We start from the raw sequence: 17675 nt of genomic DNA, 5'->3' as shown, positions 1-17675 counted from the left end.
AGTTGCAATGTAATTTTACTTTCATTGGTTCTCGTCATTGCTTCCAATTTGAGATTTTGTAATCTCTCTTATTAATCACGAACATATAAGATTTGGCATCCAGAATCTAAATGCAAACATGTTGATGCCACTTTATTTTGAGAAAACTAGTAAATAAATGAAATATCAGGTGTATCATTTGTCAACTTGGAAAACATTTCTATGAGGAAAAATGATGCTGTTAATTTTTTATAACATGTTCTTTGCATAGGAGAGATAATTCAGCGAAACCAATTTTCATTAGCAATCACAATAGACATTATTATTATGATCATAACTGAATAAAGAATGTGAGAAAAAGGTGTATACGACAAGCGAAGACAAGAGGACACAAAATATGGCTCAAGCTAGGGAAAAACCCCACGACGGGGAAAACCCTTGATCAATTCATCTTATTATTAATATCAAATGTTCAGCAGAGAGAGAAAGTACAATGATTAGAGACAAAATTCCTTGCCAATTTGAGGATCCAAAATGAATGCCATTGAACTAGTGAGCAACTCAAAACTGTAATGATATCATTATGTCAACAGTGGAAAGTGAGGGTTTCTTACAGTTCACCCTTGTTCCATCCAATTGACCTAGAAACCCTCCTTTCATCTGCGGCTACCCTTGTCAAGCAAGGGGTTGTCCATAGATGGTTGATTTGATCCTTCTGTGGCTGATCTGACCCTTCTCGGCCTCTCTGTCCTGACCTGAAGCATGTCAGGATCATCCAATCCTAGACCTCCGTGATTCTTGGGTTTGCAAACTTTTTCCCAGGCAACTAAGGCCATTTCTTCTTTTCTTCCCCCTTGCCCCAAAGAAAGTCTCTTTGAATGTTTCTCATTGATGCAGAATTCCTTTAGGGGCAGGGATAGTTGAAAGAATAAAGATTGGGATTGATTGAAGCACAGCCTTTGTGAGGACCAACCTGCGAGCCAGGTTTAATGATCTGATTGTCCATTTCTTGGTCTTGTCTTGTAGCTTGCTAATCATCATCTCCCAAATACTCTTGTGTAACAGTTTTGCAGTTAATGGAACCCCCAGGTATTTTGAGGGGAGAGAGTCTCTTTGGAAGCCTAGAATTCTAGATATGTTCCTCTAAATAGCAATGTTAGTATTGAAGAAAAAAATCTTAGATTTGGAAAGATTAACTTCCATACTAGAGGCCATGGCAAAATCATTGAGGATTTGTTTGTAAGCAAGAGCTTCTTTGACTGTGGGTATTCCCTGCAACACGGTATCATCCACAAGTTGTTTATGAGTTAAGGCTTGTCCATTGTCGGAGAGTTGTATCCCCTTGATGTTACCAACTACTTTTGCATGCTTGATAGCCCTACCCAGTCCTTCCATCATGAGGATGAAGAGAAAGGGAGAGAGAGGGTCACCCTACCTAAGGCCCCTGGAAGGGTTAAAAGTCTCTGAAGGAGAGCCACTGATTCGAATTGAAAAACTAGAAGAATTAATCAAAGCCAGGATCCATCTTACCCAATTGTGATCAAACCCAAAAGCAATAAGAACCTTCCTGATATAGTTCCAATTTAGTTTATCATAAGCTTTGGCTATGTCCAGTTGCATGATCATTCCAGCTTTTCTCTTACTGGTAAGAGAGTGCACCACTTCATGAGCTTAGATGATGTTATTAAGAATTTTCCTTCCTTCCACATATCCAGATTGTTCCCCTGAAACTAGTGAAGGCAGGAGGGGTTTGAGTCTGTTTGCAACCACCTTTGATATTATCTTGTAAATCACATTGCATAGAGCTATAGGTCTGAATCTATCAGGGGTTTGAGCCAGATCCTGTTTAGGGATCAGGGCTATAAAAGAGGAATTTAGATCTTTCAAAATGGTTCTATGCCTCATGGAATCTTCCACTACCTGCAAAATGTCCTGTTTGACAATATTCCAGCAAGCTTTGAAGAAATCGACATTCAAGCCATCCGGGTCAGGAACCTTACCATTTTGCATTTCTTTGAGAACCCCACTTACCTCCTCTTCGGTCACAAGCCTGTAAAGGTTAACATTATCCTCTCTAGAAACTAACGTGGGTATGTGCTTAGTGAAATCCTGGATGTAGTGATCTCTTTCATAGCAGGTTTCCTGTGCTATGTTTCTAAAGTACTGGACTAGAACTACCTCTATATCTTCATGAGATTTGAGATTATTTCCTCTTTTATCCTTAATCAAAGAAATTCTATTATGTGCTCTGTTTGCCATGGTGGATTTGTGAAAAAATCTGGTATTACGTTCACCTTCTTTTAGCCATTGGACTCTAGATTTTTGTCTCCAAAATATTTCCTCTTGTTTGCATATATTCTCCCATTGTTGCTGATATTTGGTGGCTTGAACACTTCGGACTTTGTCATGGCCCTCTTTGATAAGGGTTTCGTTAATTTCTTGCAGTCTGCCTTCAATCATTTTTTCTCTTCAAAGATATTACCAAATTCATTCTTGTTCCAATCTTTAAGCCAGAGCTTGATGTGTTTTAATCTTTTCTGTAGGAGGAACATTCTGGTTCCCTGAATGTTTAAATCCTCTGCCCACCATTTGGTTACATTGCTGATGAAATTTGGGTGGGAAAGCCAAATGTTCTCAAATCTAAAAGGTTTGTTCCTAGGGTTACCAATGCCCTGAACCTCCAGTTGTACCGACTAGTGATCTGAACTACCAAAGGGTAGCACTCTTGCTACCATTTCCTTGTCATTGAGCATAAGATCCTCTGAGATTATGAATCTGTCTAATTTGGAAGCTACTTGAGACTCTCCTCCTCTTTTATTGTTCCAGGTGAAGATTCCGTTATTCATTTCAATATCCACCAGCTTCATCTTATCAATAAAGGTTTGAAAAGCCAAAGAGTCTTTGCTAAGAACTCTAGTTCCCCCCCTTTTTTTTTTCCGTGAGTGATTTAATCATGTTGAAATAACCCCCTAAGATCGAGGGTATTCCTACATGTCTATTTCTGAGAATCTCCAGAGAGTTTAGAAGCCTAATTTTGTCATCCATTTTTTGTGGTCCATAGACATTTGTAACCAGATAGGTTTCCTTTTCTCCTACTAGGTGGATTACTATAGATCAATAATCCCTAGATGCCTCCACATATATTAAGTCGATTTTTTGTGGATTCCAGAGAGTGAGAATACCTCCTCCTGTATTCTCTGCTTTGACTTCCAGAAACTCAAATTTATTGAGCCATTTACTGTGGATATCTCTTATCTTCTGAATGGAACACTTAGTTTCCTGAATGAAAATCACATCTAGAGATGCTTGTTTCATTCTATTACTCAGTAACCTTTGTTTCCTTTTACTACCTAGACCCCTGATATTCCAAGAAGTGAAATTCATAATTAAATATTAGTAAAGGAGTAATTGGATAGGTCTTTCATCTTACCTGAATATATCATTAGCTTCCCGCATTCCATCAACAATTCGTTCTTCTTTTTTCTGCCCCTCTTCTTTCCTGGGATTCTGGGTGCTAGTCCTACTATATTTTTCATCGTTTTCACTCCTTCGTTGACTTGTCTATCTTTGTGTTTTAGTCTGTCCAACCCTGTAGTTTGGGTCTTCCATAAAAATAGCTACTGAACCCTATTGAAATCCTCTGTAGGTAACGAGTCTAACCCTTCTTTGGTTCCTTGATTTAAGAAACCTTCTAAATTTAGGTTCTCTTTCTCAAGAATTTCCTGGAGTTCATGGTCCTCCATATCCATCTCACTTTGGGTCATTTCAAGATCCATTGCCTGTTCTGCAGTACTTAGCATAAATTATTTTTGTTTGTTGTTTTCTTGTATTTGTTCACTTTCTTCTTCTTTCTCCTCCTCCACTAGGCTTCCTTCCTTTGCTTTAGCAGTATCTATTGGACCTTCGTTTACTTCGATGACTTGGAATGTGTTCTGGTTAACTTGCTGCCCTACAGCTTTGCGTGTTCTTAGTCCTCTTTTGCCCCCTTTTCCTTTGTGCTCTAAATAGATGTCCATGCTCGTGACATTTGCGACATCTGAAAGGAATATGTTCATAATCTACTGTTTGTATCCATTTCTCATCAAAAACTTCCAGAATAACCTCATCCGACAAAGCTCCAGAGAGATCCATCTCCACACATATTATGGCAAAGGAAGTATACTTTCCCCTTCTAGTAGCCTCAAAAACTTTGACAAAATGCCCTAACTTATTTCCTATGGCTGATAGAGATTCTGTTTGCCAGTAATCAAGAGGTAGAGAATAGAGCCTTACCCAGACTGGGACTGAAGTAAAAGTTTCACATTCCGGAACAAAGTTCATAATCCAAGGTCACATATAGAGGCTTGCTGTAGCATAAAAGTATGGCCCTCCTTCAAACACTCTGTCCTTATCTTCAATATTTGCAAATACTACAGTGAAAAATCCCTTGGACCCAAGATGTAGGTCAATGCTGCCTTTTGGTTTCCAGTGGTATTTAATCCATGTTTGTAATGCTTTTTTAGTGGGCCACAACCCCATGAATTTAAAAATGATTGCATATGTTTTCATGTGATCCCTGTGCACCTGCAGCGCTGGATCATTTAAAATGACTCTTGGAGTTACCGCCGCCTTGGGTTTGCATGGTCCCATGTGTGCTTTGTTCCTTGATTTCTTCCTCATTTTCCAATGCATCATTGTGTTCCCTTTACTTAGTTCCCTCCTGTTCTTCTTCATTGATTCTATCCTTTCCATCTGAAGGCTCTCTATCCTTTTCCATTGGTTTTTTTCCCTTGCTAGCCACAACCTGCTTGTATGAGAGAGTGGAGCTCCCTCCTGTGCATCCTTTCATTGAGGACTGCCTCTGTGACAGTTCGAAACCCTGGTTGTCTTCCTACTTCATTCCCGCTATCGCCCCCCCGTTAACTAAAGCTCTTAAAATTTTTCCTCACTTCATGAATTTTTGAATAATCAACAATAAATTCCTCCATTTATTCTTTAAGGATGTGACTAGAATTAATTTCTTAAGAACATAGATATCCATACCTGGGTTTTTGAGGAAGACTTCCCATTCTTTTTCTTTGATTTTTCTATTTTTGAACCAGACTTCCCTGATTCTCGGTAATCTTGTACCTTCTGCTACAAATGACTCTGTCAAAACTAGCCTAATGTTTCCAATTTCTGCCTCTAAAACATCATATGCTCTAGCAAATGATTGTATCACTTCGTTCTCATGCCCATCAAAATTTTCCATAAACTCTAATCATTGCGCTTGCTGCAACTGTTGTTTCACCTGCGGGTATCCTTCAAGGAATTCAGCCCCATTTGGCTCTGAGTGTACAATGAATCCCATGATGACGAATTTGTATCCCTTAATTGCTCTCTTTGACAGGGTTATGGAAGGAATTCAATTATGGAGGATGGAATTTGGGGTAATAAGTGAGGTGTTTTCGGCAATGGAACAGGGTCAAGTGGAATGATCCAAGAAATTGAATGGTATGCAAAGGAAGTGGAATTTAATATGGAATAAAGGGAGTGAATTTAAATGATATCAAGGTTCATATTGGAGTTATATCTTTTGAAAATATATTTTCGTTAGAACCGAAGTTATATCATAATAAAAGTAATCATTACACAAAATGGCGGTAGCAATAGTCATACATCTGTTTAATTCATAATTCAATGTTTTTTTTCTCTTTATTATTTAATTAATATTTACATACCTATTGTTTTACCTTACTAATTTTGATTTTTCCTTTTTGTAGGTTGTACTAAGGTTTCTTAGCTATAATCTTCATCCAATTTATTTTTTCCATGATCTTCATTTTCCCTAGTTGCAATCTGTCAAGTCAGCTATAGAATTCCATGACAGCTGCAAATTTTTGACAATTCTATAGCTATCTTATTTTTCAAAAGAGGAATAAAAAGAAATGGGACAAGAATAGGGAATTAAAAAGAAAATCTATGTTGCCAAGGGTTCTTGGTTTTCAACTTAGATTTTCTGTATAAACATGCCAACAATGTTGGTTTTCATGTTTATACAAAATTTTATTTTCATTCATTATTATTATTATTATTATTTTGAAAAAGAAAGTAGAAGGCTAAGTTGGAGAGGAAGAAGAATCTTCCTTGACCAACTTCAAATCAAGATTATCTTGCATATTTCTTATGAATTCTTCCCTTGTTAATGGTTTATGATATATTCGTAATCTATGACCATTTACAAGGAAATTTACTTTTTCTTCATCAATGGTTTTGATTCTAACTGCTCCATTATCAAAGATAGTTTCAATCTCATAAGGAACAGGCCAATGAGTTTGAAATTTTCCTTGAAAATATTTAAACTTTGAGAAGTAATGCCCAATCGCCAAGCTAAAATTTTCTTTCTTTGATAAAATTATCATGCCACTTGGATCTTTGTTGTTGGACTATATTGGTTCTATGAATAACATCTTGTCGTATCTCATCAAGTTCATTCAATTTCTCTATTCTTTGTCTTTGGGATTATGATAGATCAAGACCCAACTAGGTTGCTGTTTTAAAAGTCTTTATCTAGAACTAAATAAGAAACATTCCTTTCTTTCCATAAACAAGTCCATAAGGAGTGTGTCTTGTTGTGCTTCTCCATGTGGTATAATATGCCCATAAAGCTTCTGGAAGCTTTTCTACCCAATCTCTTCTATGTAGATGCACAGTCTTGGTAAGAATTGTTTCAATTAATTTATTAGTAGATTCAACTTGTCCATTGGATTTTGGACGATATGGAGTTGACTTCCAACGTTTGATTTTGTACTCCTCCATTATCTTTTGTACCAAATTGGATGTAAATTGAGTGCCTTGATTTGTCACAATTTCCCTTGGGACATCAAAATGAGTAAAAATATCCTTAAAAGGAAATGAAACTATAGCATTTTCAGTAGAAAAAGGAAGTGATTTAGCTTCTACCCATTTTGTGACATAATATATACAAACAATAATATACCTTTTATGTCTTGATGGTGGATTTACTAGACCAACAAAATCCAAATCCCATTTCTCAAAAGGTTCAATAAGTACCCGGGGTTGTAGAGGAATTTCATCTGAAGGAACAAGTTTCCCCATTCTTTGAAAATTGTCACATCTATTAACATATTCCTTCACATCCTAAAAAAGAGAAGGCCAATAATATCATAAGAGAAGGATTTTAGAGGTAGTTCTTTTATCAGCGAAATATCCTCCACATGGTTCATCATGACAAGATTTTAATATCTCTGGTATTTCATCCTCTCTAACACATATTTCAGTGATTAAGCCATGATGTGTCTTGTAAAATTCTTCATTTATCCATGAATAAGGTGCATGAGTTTGAATAACCTTCTTTTTTTCTCAAGGAGACAAGTATGAAAGTAACTTCCCTGTAGACAAATAATTAGAAATATCTGCAAACCAAGAAGAGTTAATAGATATTACAAAAATATATCCATCAGGAAAATGATCTTCTACAGGAACATCATTATTATCATTTTGGATTATAGATAGAAAATTATCAACTGTGTTTTGTCTTATAGGTCTATCCAAAATAGTAATATTGAATTCTTTTAATAACAATAGCCATATAATAATAATGTCATTAGTAATTGATTTATTCATTAAATATCTAGTTGTAGAATTATTTGTGTGAATGAAGATTTCATAACCAGTGATATAATGTCTGAATTTATTGATGGCATGTATAATGGATAAAAACTCATTGTCTGTTACAGTGTAATTTAACTCTCCAGGAGTCGAATTTTTACTTGTGTATTAAATGGTATAAGGAGTTAAATATTTATGTCCTAATACAACTCCTAAAGTTGTATCTAATACATCAGTCAAAATGTGAAAAGGTAATTTCCAGTTTGGTCCTCTCAAGATGGGTGCTTCGTACATATTTTCTTTCAATGTTTGAAAATACTTTTGGTAGTCAGAGTTGCAAATGAATTCACAATATTTTATAAGAAATTTGAAAAGTGGAGAGGTTATCTTTGTAAAGTTTTCTATAAATCTTCTTTAATAGCCAGTCAAACAAAGAAAAATGTTAGCATCTCTTTGACAAGTTGGAACTAATAATTTAGAAATGACTTCTACCTTAGATGCATCCACTTTAATTCCATTTCTTGAAATATGGTGTCCTAAAACAATTCCCTCAGTGAACATCATAAAACATTTTTCATGTCTTAAGGACATATTTTTTTCTTTACATATAATGAGAAAATTTTCCAAATTTTTAAGAGCTTATTCAAAAGAGTTTCCATAGATAGTAAAATCATCCATGTTAAACTTCTACACAATCATGAATTAGATCAGAAAAAATTCCAAAAACTTCCCTTTCGAATGTTGTAGGTGCATTACATAATCCAAAAGGAAGTATTCGATAATAATAAGTTCCCCATGGACAGGTAAAAGTTATTTTATCTTGATCTTCTAGAGCTAATTGGCTATATCCATTAAAACCATCCAAGAATGAAAAATAATTTTTCCCTGCCAATGTATCAAGGACTTGATCTATAAAAGGAAGTGTAAAATGATATTTTAAAGTAACTTTATTCAATTACCTATAATCAATTCATACTCTCCATTTTCCATTATTTTACAGAACAATTACCAATGGTGAAACCCACTCATTATCTAATATTAGATAAATGAAATTTGCATTAAATGTTTTTTTGTAATTCCTCTTTAACAATCTCCCTTAGATTTGGATTCATCCCCCTCTGAGATTTCCAGATTGGTCTGAAGTTTTCTTTTATATATATGATGCATACAAGTGTTAGGACCAATTCATTTCATATCAGTGTATTCCCATGCATAAGAAGAGGAATTTTCTTGTAACGTCTTTACTAATTCTGTCATTTGAGATTCTTCCCGATTATCATTAATATTTAAAGTTTTCCCTAGAAAATTTTCTATTAAATAATTTCCAAATTTCTCCATAGAATGTAAATCCATTTGACAAGATGTTAGATATTCAATATTACATTGTTCTTGAAAACTTTGATTTTATTGACAATATGAAGAAGATTCATTATTTTCCATTAAATTCAAAATATGATCTTCTTCATCTATTTGTGAAGTGGAAAAAATTGATTGTATATCAAAATTTTCACTATCATCATCTATCCATGCTTCACTTTCTACTTATATCATTGTTTTTATAGGAGTATATAGTGTGCATTTTTTTTTTCACTTCCATTAGAGATAAACATATCACTAGATCTACAACTTATGAAAGCATAAGATGTAACTAGTCGTGATCTACCTATAGTTAGGTGTAATCCTAGATTATTCTTGGGTGTCAATATCATGAAGCCAATAGGATATTCCCAAGAATCTAAAGATACGAATACATCTTCTAACACACCATCAGGTTTAATAACATATCTATCTGCTAATTGTAATAATGTAGGTGTATATTGAAGATTAGGAAGTTTCAATTGATTCATAGTTTGTTTACTCATGATATTTATGGCTACTCCTAAATCAATCAATGTATTTGGAATATCAACACCATTAATGTGTGTTTTCACAATGGGACTTCCTGGATCTAGATATTTTTTAATTGTTGTCTTTCCAATCATGATATCTGCAATTTTTCCAACTAACTGGATTCTTTTAACTTCTTTCCTTTGTCTTCCTATTTTTTTTATATTTAACTGCCTGATCGTCTTTCCAAATATTGGTATTTATTTGATAGCTTGTAACAAATGAATTTTTATACAAACATTATTTAGTTCATCTATCATGTCATAATGAGGCAACACAATCTATTTTTCTACCCCTTTGTCAATTTTCAATCTTTCAAGAAAAGGTGGATTTTGAATAGAAACTGAAGGTTGTTCTATAATGGGAGTTGAGTCTATTAGAGCATCATGAAAATGTATAAGGGTTGTTTTTTTTAATATTTTCCTCTTGATGAAGAGATGCCTCTTTCTCAGAGAGGTTATCCTTTTCAGACTCATGGATAACAACAGATGTTGACTTATTTTCCTATACTCTACCAGATCTAAGTTGGACATTATTTAGATCTAATGGAGTTATCATGTAAGTTTGAAACTTTGTCCTTCCATTTTGTAAACAGACTGTGAATTTTTATTATTTGGATTTGGAAGTGGCTAAGAAGGCTGTTGATTTGGATTTTGTGGAAATGGTAGTGAAAGTTGTAGGTTTGGATTTTGAGGTTGAGAGGGTTGAACAGGCTAAGGAAAATATTATGGTGGAAAAACATGGTAAGGTTGAGTATATTGAGGATACTTTCCCAAAGGATATTTCCATCCTTGTGCCCAAGGTTGAGGCCAAGGTTTCCAAGGCATAGGTGTTTTCCAATTACTTTGTGATGGTCGTACATATGTTTGAGTGTTGAAACCTTGAGTCATATTCGATTGTGGATTTTACCATGGTATATTGGCAATAAAACAAAGAGGTTCTACTTGATTTGGAATTACTTCCTCTTTATAGACAACTTTAAGACCCGGTATTGAAGGACATTCCTTTGTATCATGATTTTCTGCACATATAACACAAGTTTCCACACTTTTTAAGTCAAGAGGGCATTCTCTCAAGGCATGATTCTTTCTACATTTTGGACAAAAGATAGATAATGCAACATTTTCAGCCTTTTTCTTATTTTTTATTTTAAGGGTATCTATTTGTTCACTAAGACTCCCCAAAATATTAGTTTTAAATTTGTCAAGAAAATTACCTATTTCAGCCCTACTTACTATCCCAGCTGAATATTTCTTAATCCTAGACATAACATGATCTCTTAGATTTTTCCCAGTTCTTGCCTTTCCTCTTGAAATGTGTATGCATAACTCACAAATATCTCCAAATGATAACTGAGAAATATCTCCTTTACCCATCAAATTTAGAAGATCTATCCACTCATCTTTGATAGATTTTAGTAAGAGATCTTTCAAAGTTTCTTCATCTAGATTATGCATTTTAGCCCTTTTTACATTATAAGCAAATATTTCAACCAAATCTTCAAGATTTCCATATTCTTTTTGCTTCATTTAAATGATTCATCTTTAAGGTTATGGGGCATACAATAGTCCTTGTATTTTTCTAAGAATGCAGTTTTAATTTATTCCCATAAAACATTTTAATGTTGCAACCTTAAGAATGGATGGAAACAATTTCAACTTTTGAGTATCAAGCAAGTAGTCATAGGATCTACACAAAACTTCAAGCTCAAAGATAAATGTTTCAAGATCCTCATTTCTTAATCCATGAAAATTAGGAAGGATGGAGGGTGAAATATTTTTCATTGTGGTTGTGGTATCTTCATCAAAGATGGGAAATCCAAAAGGTTCTAGATCTCCTCTATCACCTCCTCTTCCTCTTCCCCCACCTCTTCCACCTCCTCTATTTCCTCCTCTTCCACCTCCAGTCCTAGGTTTTTCCCATTCACGTTATGTACTTATCCTTCCTCTTCTCCTACCATTGTAGATATCTCAAAGCTAATGTATGGTTCCAATATTGGGATTTCTAGTTCCTCATCTAGCTCCTCTAGTTCTTCTATCAATGGAATGTTAAAATAGGTTTCTTCTTCGTCTTCTTCACTAGGGATTTATAGTTATTTTCCTAGAATTTGTTCTCGAGTTGAAGATAGAAAAATCATTCCTTCAGTTGGGGATGTAGGATCTTATTCTTCTACTACGGTTTTAGTAGAGGAAGTTGGTGAATATTTATATTGGATTTTAGATCTAAGTACTTCAGGAAGTCTATGTTCGCTTGCAATTGATGGAATATGAGTTTGGCTGGATGGTGTGGCACTATAAGGTCATGGTGGGGTGAGTGATGATGTTGGAATCAAACTTCTACCTGTACCTACAAATCTACCTCTAGAATCTCTTTCCCTATGCAAATCGATTTTTTTTTAAATGAAAAGAAAAAGACTCCTATATACACTTCCCCGACAATGACGCCAAAATGTTTGGTAATTTAATTGATGCTAAATTACCATGGAAAATTTTAGGGGTGAATTTTCGCCCTTGGGCGAAATTAAGGGGTTTTATATTTTTATTGGGCAAATATTTTATTTTGTATCACAGTGCATTGTTACAAATCGCCTCAATTTTTTTTTATAAAAAATTAGGTATGGAGGTTAGCCCACCTTATTTTAAGGGAGAGAGTAAAAAAAGTAAATTTAGCCCTTGAGATTAGGAGTTACAACCTTCCATTCACCCTAATTTTCAAGAATATGTATTTATGATAGTTATGTCACCCTCCACATTCGGTGTAAAAAAGTTTTTTTCCTTCATTTTCCAGTATTTCATGGCATTGGGGTTAATTTCGAGAAAATGACCTTAGTTTTTGGAACAAATGGTCACAAAAGAAAAATTCATTTTATTTAAAAATTCAAGTCTCTTATTTTCATGTTTATTTAAAGATTGAATAATGTTCTTTCCATATTCCAAGTTAAAAAAAATTTCCTTCATTTTCCCATATTTCATGGTATTGGGGTTAATTTCGAGAAAATGACCTTTTTTTTTGGAACAAATGGTCACAAAAGAATAATTCCTTTTATTTAAAAATTCAAGTCTCTTATTTTCATGTTTATTTAAAGATTGAATAATGTTCTTGCCATATTCCAAGTTTGCATCTGTTTAGTCATAATCATATAAAGAATAATGGAAAACATTTTTTTATATTTACTCCATAAGTCACCTTATATTTACGTGTAAATAAATAAAAATATAAATAAAGTGGAGTATGGTAAATAAATAAAACCTTTTTTTTATACTTACTCCAAAGGTATGGTAAATAAATATAAATATAAATAAACTAGAGGTATGGTAAATAAATAAAACCTCTTTTTATATTTAGTCCATAACCCTCTTTCTATTTAAGAAGGCTCAAAAAAGAGGTTTTATTTAAGTGAATCCTATGGGCCAAATACCATATTTATAAAAGAGGTATGGTAAATTAATAAAAATATAAATAAACAAGAGGTATGGTAAATAAATAAATCATTTTTTTTTATATTTACTCCAGAAGTCACATTATATTTAAGAGCACTAAAAAATGTGTTATATTTAGGTGAAGCCTATGGGCCAAATACCATGGGCCAAATTATTATTAATACCATGCAAAAAAAACATTATTAACCCTAATATTAGTATTAATAAAAAAAAATATGGCACATGGTATTGACCCATGGTATTCACGTGGAATGTAGGGTATTTAAAGGGGGGAATTAAACCAGCATAGATCCATCTTTACTCTGGATCTACTAAGCCCCGGGGGATCAAATATCGTGATATATGCAAACTAGCATAGAGTGAAAAAATATTTGATCCTCCGGCTTGCTAGATCAAGGGTAAAAATGGATCTTGTAATTTAATGTCACTTAAACATTTTAATTTGGTTAAAATAAAAATCAATTATGAATTTTATTAATTTTTATAAATTACTAATAGTAGTTTTTAAGCTCCAGGTTTATGATAACCCATGGTATTGACCCATGGTAATATCATGGAATTCATGTGAGCATAGACTATTTAAAGGGGAAATTCTATCAGCTTAATCCATCTTAATTCTGGGTCTACCAAGTGTTGAGAGGGATAAATAAATTTCATCCCTCCAAGAGTGGTAGAAGTGGAGTTAATATGGATATAGGTTGGCTTTTATGATAATGAAGATATTAAATAGACTTAGGAGATTATATTATAAAAAACATCTTAACGGTTAAAGCTACATTTAGTCACTTCACAAAATTTAGTAAAAAATACCAATATCTCCATTAATATTGGTTTTTCCGATTTAACAAAAAAAAATCAAAATAGTGAAATCTTATCACTCTTTCCGCATCACCCTCGTAGAAGAGAGATAGTCAGTGCCCAGATTTCCCACCATTTTTCAAACGTTGTCAATATGATATCTTCATGAAAAAGTTAAGGTACTGATGTTGGATTAGTTGTTTGAAAAATATGTTGGTTTGTACAACCTTTCATCTTCTCTATTATTCTTAATTTGTCGTAATGATCTGTAGGGGTTGGGCCAGTGCTTGAAAAATATGTTGGTTTGTACAACCTTTCATCTTCTCTGTTTTTCTTAATTTGTCGTAATGATCTGTAGGGGTTGGGCCAGTGCACCATATTGTCCTAAAAGGCGGAGATTGTGCACCAAAAAGGAAATTAATCCACATGTTACAACGTTGTTAAAAAATGCAAGACGTATGAAGGTAGTGAATTATGCTAATAATCAATTTAGATTGGGAGAGATGTAATTAAATTTTATTATTTAATTGAAGATTTCCAATTAAAATAATAATAAATCTATATGTATATATTAATATATTGATTGGAAGGCTTCTGACAATGGTCACTTCTTTCCATTAGATCCCCTTCAGGCCTTTGGGATACCTACTACTTTCTTATATTATATAGTTGGGGCTTGCTACTTGTTGGCGTGTTAGGGTAAACAAAATGTGTTTTTTTTATCTCGTAGTTGGAGTCTATGGAATAAGAAAGAAATTTGATAGCTTGAAAAAAGTGGTACAAAATATATATATATATATTTTTATCTTGTAGTTGGACTCTATGGAATAAGAAAGAAATTTGGTAGCTTGACAAAAGTGGTAGAGAAAAGATTAATCTCTCCTACTTTGACAGAACTGGTGGTTAAGATCAACACCTACAAGAACTTTGTTGTGGAATATTATCAAAACTAATAGAAGGATATGAAAGAGTGTACAGTGAGAAACTTGACAAACATGGCCACTAAAACTTGCAACATTGTTTGTAGGAAGAGAAAATTATGTTTCTTTTTTCCAAACATGTATGTTAGTATATTACAATTTAATGAATATGTTTTCCTATTATCATATATGGTTTCATACTTTAACAAAACATTCGCCAAAACTTCACTTTTTATTATTCAATGAAAGATTTGCCAAGATCTTACATGATTTTATAATTCAGTGGTAGATTCGCCATGACTTTACACGATAATATAATCCGGTGAGAGATTCGCCAAAATAATTATATATACATATTATATTATTGATAAAATCGCCTCCCATTTTTCCTATGTATCATGGGGATTCACCCATTTATTATACATATAAATTTAGAGTGGTTCTTAAATTTTTCCCTGTAGATTACTACATAAATTATCTACCATGGATAGTATACTGATGAAGTGTATGTGTACTGTGCGTACTAGAAGTCCTGATTATTCAAGAAATTCCTAGATTAAATTTACATATTGAGATGAACATGTTTTCATTTCTCTTACATGAAATTAAATATGTCACTTTTAAACATGAAATCAAAATTATTTCACTTTCTTAAATGAAATATCACACTTTGATTGAAGGAAAAATTACACTTTCTTGAAAGTAAGATCACACTTTGCAAAAGTAAATATCACACTTATTCAACCAATTGATGAAACTAAATTTAAATCACTCTAATAGAAAAAGAGAAAATTAATACTAATTGAAAATTGAAATCCTTTTCACCAAACTCAATCTGTACTATAAATCATAACTCAATCCACACTCTACTATACTACTTATCATGTGCACAAGAGATCTAGACTTCACTCATCCATCATACAACAAAATGATTAAGAAAAATGTACTTTGTTATCAATTATGTGATCATTGTTAAGAGTATTCATTAACAATCAAACTATCAGTAAAATAAATGAATTAAACACAGTATAACATGCGGAATTGAAATGTTATTTTGAAAATAGTAAAATATTACAACTCAAAGGGGGCCTCCTGCGAGATGTAGGCAATAGCACGACTCTTCAAATGGACTATATACGCATCAAGGTAATCGCACAACACAGATATCAAATAAAACAGGGTTTTATAACTATAAAACAGAGTTTTTCAAATAATATATGCAAGACTGTGTTTGTCATGCCGAGAGGTAGATTTATAACCTCCATGAAATAACTATTTAGATATTTATGAGCTTATCCTACTTGAAAGAGACTAAAAATATCATAAAAAGATAATATATCATGATTTTCTCATGATTTTCTATCGAAGAAGAAAATCATGAGGCTAAATATTTGTTTCAATTAATTTCCTCACTCGCCTCGTTTGCCTTCAGCTCCTTCTTCATTGTTTGACTTTCGCGTTGACTGGGCCTATGTGGTGTTCTCATCATCAATCTAGACCGTGGAGATAGATAAATATCATTGTGCCAGATATTAGCCACCTGCCCATATGTTCCATTCCTCGACTGGAATTTTGAAACCTATCAAACCTTTGACTTTGTTGCAGAATCAGTCATTAGCTACAAAATTGGTGCAATTCAGTAGCTCATGCAAATATTAAGTTAAATAATAAAAAACAATGAGACTTATGAAATAAAATATGTTTAGTACCTTCTATTGTGATCAACTTTGTGGACTGATGCTCAATTAGATTTATTAGAATCAAAATGGAGGATGGAATCTAAGAAGGTGTTAAAAAAGAGACAATTTTGGGATTCAACATGGAATAAGGGAAATTAATGGTTTGGTCGGTTGAAAAATGAACCAATGGTTGGATGTTAAAACCAATTGAGTTACATGGCCAATTAAAATATTGTAATCAATTTTATTTTGTATGTTTGTTTTAAAATTGTATATCAAGTTTCAAGGGGACTCGCAACTCTTATTTTGTAGGATTGATATTACAATTAATTAATTATGTATCTATTGAAGATTAAAGTCTATGTCTAGATCATGATATAACAATACTTTGGTGATTCTATAAGAGGTTGCACAAGAAAAACCTTGATGAGCCCACTCGAGGTAAGGGATGGTGTTGTTTGTAACTTCACATATTTATGTGTGATTTTAATTCTCTCCTTTATTAATTCATTTAGTATGTTATCATTTTATTTCACTCTTTATGTGATATATTTTATGTTTTAAGTTTCATGTGGGTTATGCTACAAAATTAAGGTCCAATGGAATCACACTATTCCCGGTATTGCTTAGTAAATGGACTAAATGGAGTTTATCATGTGAGGTGCCACCAATTAGGCTATATTTCAACACAATTGTTGATTTCTTTGTTTATATTTTGATTAGATTTATGAATGGAATCAATTATTTTACTTTATATGCCAAATAGATTAGATTTCCTGGAAGTTCGTTTAGTTAAAGAAATTTCCTCTTTCTATGTGTACAACATTGGGTTCCTTACTCACATATGACTTTGATTTGATATTTTGTTGATGATTGTGTAATACGAGTGTACACAAACAATAAGAAAAAAAAATATACACATTACGAAGCACCATAAATGAAAAATCCATGACATTCATAGTGGGGTCTTCCCCTCGGCTTTCCTTTGAATTTTTTGGATTTCGAAGGCATATTTGTAGGCATTTGAGGCCATCTAGCATCATGAGAAATGTTATCAACTTGGTTAAATCTAGAAGATAGAGTGAAGCCATAGATGGGAGTCCAATTGTGTGGTCTCCATGGCATGGATTTGGAAACTATGCAAAAAGGGTTACTACTAGGTGGGGGGTTACCAAGAAGAGTTGCTCTTAAATAGATGAGCCTAACAAACTGGGGTTAGGTGGTGAATTTTGTGGTGAGGATCAAGCTAGAAAATCCATAAGATCAGGAACATTTCCTACTAATGGTTGGAGTCATTGAAGGAAATGTGAACAATGAGGTGCAATTTGGCCCCCTATGTAGAAATTCTCACTATAGATTAGCCTGATTATGAAATATACTAA

The sequence above is a fragment of the Pinus tabuliformis genome, chromosome 6 (assembly GCF_031772625.1).
Source record: "Pinus tabuliformis cultivar Carrire ecotype Pingquan chromosome 6, CPIR1, whole genome shotgun sequence".
Taxonomy (NCBI): domain Eukaryota; kingdom Viridiplantae; phylum Streptophyta; class Pinopsida; order Pinales; family Pinaceae; genus Pinus; species Pinus tabuliformis.
Note: the sequence above shows the minus strand (reverse complement) of the source record.